Consider the following 6,000-nt stretch of genomic DNA (forward strand, 5'->3'; position numbering starts at 1 on the left):
AGGGGAGAGCAGAGATGCCAAGGGTAGGGGAGAGTGGGGGAGGGAGGAAGGGGGAGGGGAAGCCCGGGGGAAGAGGGGCGGAGGAAGGGGGACGGGGAAAAAAAGGAAAACAAAAGAGAAGGGAGGGGGGGTGCCTAAAGGAAAGGAAACAGGAAGTGGGGGGAGGATCAAAGTTGATAGGAGGGGTAAATGGAAGGGAGGAGGACATCATCAGGGAGGGGGAGCTGGCGGAAGCCACCTCGGGAGAGGGTAAGGAGGGTGGAGAGATGGAGACCGGGTGGGACGTGGGAATACAGGCGCGGGAGCGGGCGGGGGTGGGAGAGGATCGGGGAGACGAGCGGGTGAGGAGGATCGAGTTTACGGGAGGTGTAGAGGATACATATCCTTTCAAGGAAAAGGAGAAGGTGGGGGAAGGGGATGAGATCGTAGAGGATCTGCATGGGGAGGGGAGACGGATGCGATAGGCGAGGCGGAGAGCGTGGCGTTGTGATTGTCAAACAACTCTATGTTTATATAATTCTCCTGCATGAACGCTTTCTTAAGCGCCAAGTTTAAAACTCCGCTTAGCTTCTGATATATTCTATATCTCACGATGCTACATGATACAAAACTAAATGAAATCTTTGTTTAGAGAGTCGGATGTCAATTATTCCTTCAGGGTGAACATTAATGAAACCGACAAACTGCTGAGACGGATTCCTGACTGGGAATGGAGAACAAAAAGGGGTCTATGAACACATGCTTAGAAATGCATCGTGGCCACAGTAGATGGTGCTGAGGAACGAAAGGTCCTCTGCCCACGTTCCGTGTGTTCCTAGTGTGCTGCACGCAGTATGATTGACACCGCTTACTGTAAGCAGCACAGTGGTCCGTTATTTATGTCGCGAACAAGCCGGGAGGGGGTTTTCATACGGAAACGGTCAAGAGGCAGCTCAGCTGTACTAAAACAAGTATCCCCCACACAGCAACCACATCACACAACATTTCGAGCCCTTTTTGGGCTTTTGTGTGATTAAGGGATCTTTCAGACAGACAACGTGCTTGGAGGCGATGGACTGCGCGTACACCGACTTTCGAGGATTTAGTTCTGCCTCTCGACCGTTTCCATCTTCTTGGCCGTAGACAAACGCTATCTCGGTTTGTTCTCGACTAGTGCTGTTTGTAAAGTATCGATATATCGATGTATTTTCCAGAGAATAACGGCGTACGACGATATATTTCCACCGATATATCGATATCGAAATGGCTGTGGCGAGCACCGTTATTTTTATTTTCTTTTTCTTTTTTGCGATTTTCGGTAAGTATTTGAAATTGTTCTTTCGAAACTGCAGTAGAACATAATTTCACTTTCAATTTGTGTGTTGGAGTCTTACTAATTTACGAGCTTTCATCACGTCCAGTCTTTCTCTTTCATTTTGTTAAGCACGAGCAGGTGGCGCAAAAAGAAGGCCGATTCCACTAGTTGATGACGATGTGAATGGAATAACAAGATTTCCAATGTGAACAAATAGCGCTCCAGCCGCATAAGGAAAAAAAATCTATTACCTCACATCGCTTCAAAAACCGTTGTTAAAACGATGAACAAGTATTTAAATGACAAGACTGGTCTTCGAAGTGGGCGGACACGTGTGAGGGGAAATGCTGATGTAATAGGCGCTCGGCGATACCAACAAAAACTCCACCGTTTAACTTCAGCACCAAATTTTGACGCTACAACAGGTACGTCGCTGACGTTTGCAGAAGTGAAAAAACAGAGAAGTGGAGAAGAAGTGTTCCGGAAAAATCCTATGGGTGTCAAAGTAGAAGGACGGAACAGTGGGACACATTTTGTTGTGCCACTTGCAAGTAGTTACCACTGTTAACAAAGTGGTTATCACCAAGCGTGAACGTGCATCGTCTCTATTCATGCTCTGCGTGGGCTAATCAGACTCCTGACTTGTTCGTGTACAGAGTACCTAAAAAAAAATAAATACTGAAATATACAGCTCTAAAACCGTAAGTTTATTTACAATCTCCTGCCGATATTTTTGTAGCCCACTACGTCGATATTCTTTCCGGCGACACATCGAAACATTTTTTGATATATCGAAGGTCATTAATGTGTGTTCTTGATTTCGATGTATCGGATTTCCTATATTTTATAAAAATATCAAGTCATATTCTAGACATGGCAACGGCCTTACCGCAATGGTAACACCGGTTCCCGCCAGATCACCGAAGTTAAGCGCTGTAGGGCTGGGATAGCACTTGGATGGGTGAGCACCCGGTCTTCCGAGCGCTGTTGGCAAGCGGGGAGCACTCAGCTCTTGTGAGGCAAACTGAGGAGCTACTTGATTGAGAAGTAGGGGCTCCGGTCTCGGAAACTGATAGACGGCCGGGAGAGCGGTGTGCATACCATATGCACCTCCATATCCCAATCCCAAAGAAAGCAGGTGTTGACAAATGTGAAAATTACCGAACAATCAGTTTAATAAGCCACAGCTGCAAATACTAACACGAATTCTTTACAGACGAATGGAAAAACTAGTAGAAGCCGACCTCGGGGAAGATCAGTTCGGATTCCGTAGAAATACTGGAACACGTGAGGCAATACTGACCTTACGACTTATCTTAGAAGAAAGATTAAGGAAAGGCAAACCTACGTTTCTAGCATTTGTAGACTTAGAGAAAGCTTTTGACAATGTTGACTGGAATACTCTCTTTCAAATTCTAAAGGTGGCAGGGGTAAAATACAGGGAGCGAATGGCTATTTACAATTTGTACAGAAACCAGATGGCAGTTATAAGAGTCGATGGACATGAAAGGGAAGCAGTGGTTGGGAAGGGAGTGAGACAGGGTTGTTGCCTCTCCCCGATGTTATTCAATCTGTATATTGAGCAAGCAGTAAAGGAAACAAAAGAAAAATTCGGGGTAGGTATTAAAATCCATGGAGAAGAAATAAAAACTTTGAGGTTCGCCGATGACATTGTAATTTTTTCAGAGACAGCAAAGGACTTGGAAGAGCAGTTGAATGGAATGGATGGTGTCTTGAAGGGAAGATATAAGATGAACATCAACAAAAGCAAAACGAGGATAATGGAATGTAGTCGAATTAAGTCGGGTGATGTTGAGGGTATTAGATTAGGAAATGAGACACTTAAAGTAGTAAAGGAGTTTTGCTATTTGGGGAGCAAAATAACTGATGATGGTCGAAGTAGAGAGGATATAAAATGTAGACTGGCAATGGCAAGAAAAGTGTTTCTGAAGAAGAGAAATTTGTTAACATCGAGTATAGATTTAAGTGTCAGGAAGTCGTTTCTGAAAGTATTTGTATGGAGTGTAGCCATGTATGGAAGTGAAACATGGACGGTAAATAGTTTGGACAATTAGAGAATAGAAGCTTTCGAAATGTGGTGCTACAGAAGAATGCTGAAGATTAGATGGGTAGATCACATAACTAATGAGGAAGTATTGAATAGGATTGGGGAGAAGAGAAGTTTGTGGCACAACTTGACCAGAAGAAGGGATCGGTTGGTAGGACATGTTCTGAGGCATCAAGGGATCACCAATTTAGAATCGGAGGGCAGCGTGGAGGGTAAAAATCGTAGGGGGAGACCAAGAGATGAATACACTAAGCAGATTCAGAAGGATGTAGGTTGCAGTAGGTACTGGGAGATGACGAAGCTTGCACAGGATAGAGTAGCATGGAGAGCTGCATCAAACCAGTCTCAGGACTGAAGACCACAACAACACAACAACATCCGCATCCAGTGACGACTATGCACTGAGGATGACGAAGCGGCCGGTCGACACCTTCATGGCCTGTTCCGGAGGAGTTTAAATTTTTATTCCAGACATGAATACCGGATCGTTCTGCTGCTAACGCTGCGCCAATCACACAGCCTGCAAATGACAAGAAACTCACGGCACGTAGTCAGAGGAACTTCCATTCGTCAGCGCCACTTCCTGACACACGTTGATACAACCTTTTGTTCTTCCATTTCCTTCATTTCCTGTCAGAAGTCCGTCTCTGCAGTTTGTCGGTTTTATTAATGTCTACGCTGTATTCTAGTCATCTGGAGAGACTGGTAGCCAAAACTACACTACTGGACATGAAAATTGCTACAACACGAAAATGACGTAATACGGGCGCGAAATTTAACCGACAGGAAGAAGATGCCGTGATATACAAATGGTTAGCATTACAGAGCATTCACACAAGGCTGGCGACAGTGGTGTAACGTTGTTGTGATAGCTCGTTTCAGAAGGAGAAATGCGTACCATCATGTTTCCGACTTTGACAAAGGTCGGATTGTAACCTGTCGCGATTGCGTTTTATCGTATCGCGATATTGCTGCTCACGTTGGTCGAGATCCAATGACGGTTGGCAGAATGAGGAATCGGTGGGTTCAGGAGGGTAATACGAAACGCCGTGCTGGATCCCAACGGCCTCGTATCACTAGCAGTCGAGATGACAGGCATCTTATCCGCAAGGCTGTAACGGATCGTGCAGCCACGTCTCGATCCTGAGTCAACATGTGGGGACGTTTGCAAGACAAGAACCATCTGCACGAACGGTTGGACGACGTTTGCAGCATCATGGACTATCAGCTCGGAGCCCACGGCTGCGGTTACTCTTGACGCTGCTTCACAGACAGGAGCGCCCACGGTGATGTACTCAACGACGAACCTGGGTGCACGAATTGCAAAAAGGCCTTTTATTTGGATGAATCCAGGTTCTGTTTATAGCATCATGGCGGCTGCATCCGTGTTTGGTGACATCGCGGTGAAGCGTGTATTCGTCATCGCCATACTGGCGTCTCACTCGGCGTGATGGTATGGGGTGACACTGGTTATACGTCTCGGTCACCTCTTGTTCGCATTGACGTCACTTTGAACAGTGGACGTTACATTTCAGATGTATTACCACCCGTGGCTCTACCCTTCATTTGATCCCTGCGAAACGCTACATTTCAGTGGGATAATGCACGACCGCATGTAGCAGGTCCTGTACGGGCCTTTCTGGATACAGAAAATTTTCGACTGCTGCCGTGGCCAGCACATTCTCCAGATCTTTCACCAATTGAAAACGTCTGGTCAATGGTGGCCGAGCAACTGGCTGGTCATAATACGCTAGTCTCTACTGTTGATGAACTGTGGTATCGTGTTGAAGATGCATGGGCACCTGTTCCTGTACACGCCATCCAAGCTCTGTTTGACCCAATGCCGAGGCGTATCAAGGCCGTTATTACGGCCAGAGGTGGTTGTTCCGAGTACAGATTTCTCAGGATGTATGCACCCAAATTGCGTGAAAATGTAATCACATGTCAGTTCTAGTACAATATATTTGTCCAATGAATACCCGCTTATCATCTGCATTTCTTCTTGGTGTAGCATTTTTAATGGCCAGTAGTGTAGAAAGTAAAAAGGTGATAGTGCGTATGTGTGCTGAAGACTCACGTCGACGTCGATGCCGGGAAAGGGGAAGATCTTGCAGACGGGCGTCTCGCTGGGCGAGTAGCGGTAGAACTCGAGCTGTCCGCGGTACCACTTGACGGAGTAGAGCGGCGCGCCCTCCAGGTCGTACTCGCAGAGCAGCGAGGCGGGCTTGCCGCGCTGCACGGCCGCCGGCTCCACGCGCAGGCGCACGTCCTTCAGGCACGCCACCCCTGCAACACCACCACAGCGGCCTCACTGTGCGAACGGGAGGAAAACACTGCTACTGAGGGGGAACACCTACCGCCAGAGGGAAGTGCTCCTGCAGGAGGGCACTAACAAAGGGGAATGGGAAGATATTTCAAAGTAATGAGGGAAGTAAGAACGCGTCTCGTCGGCCACAGAACGAGGTCTCGTGCAAAAGTTGGTAGAACGCGACGGCACCACAAGTAAAGAGTCGCCGTCAGACTCAGCAACGAATCAGAGACGTCGGCGCAGGCACGCCGCCAAGTGTTCCCTTAAGTTACGTTGTGCAAGACGCGACAGTTGGCTGCGACTGCGACGCTGCCCCCTCCTCTTTTCCCA

The 6,000-nt window shown here is 47.4% G+C and overlaps 1 protein-coding gene and 1 pseudogene across 1 annotated transcript in view; one reads left to right on the top strand and one right to left on the bottom strand.

Moving 5' to 3' along the window:
• LOC126092120 (uncharacterized) overlaps nucleotides 1–5,636 on the bottom strand; it is an 837,738-nt gene extending 832,102 nt beyond the window's left edge. Inside the window, exon 1 of the mRNA XM_049907561.1 lies at nucleotides 5,440–5,636. The gene's annotated coding sequence lies outside the window, so the exon portion shown is untranslated. The remainder of the gene's footprint in view (nucleotides 1–5,439) is intronic.
• LOC126093749 (5S ribosomal RNA) lies at nucleotides 2,170–2,287 on the top strand (annotated as a pseudogene).
• Nucleotides 5,637–6,000: the final 364 nt, after the last annotated feature.

Source organism: Schistocerca cancellata, chromosome 7 (assembly GCF_023864275.1).
Source record: "Schistocerca cancellata isolate TAMUIC-IGC-003103 chromosome 7, iqSchCanc2.1, whole genome shotgun sequence".
Classification (NCBI taxonomy): Eukaryota; Metazoa; Arthropoda; class Insecta; order Orthoptera; family Acrididae; genus Schistocerca; species Schistocerca cancellata.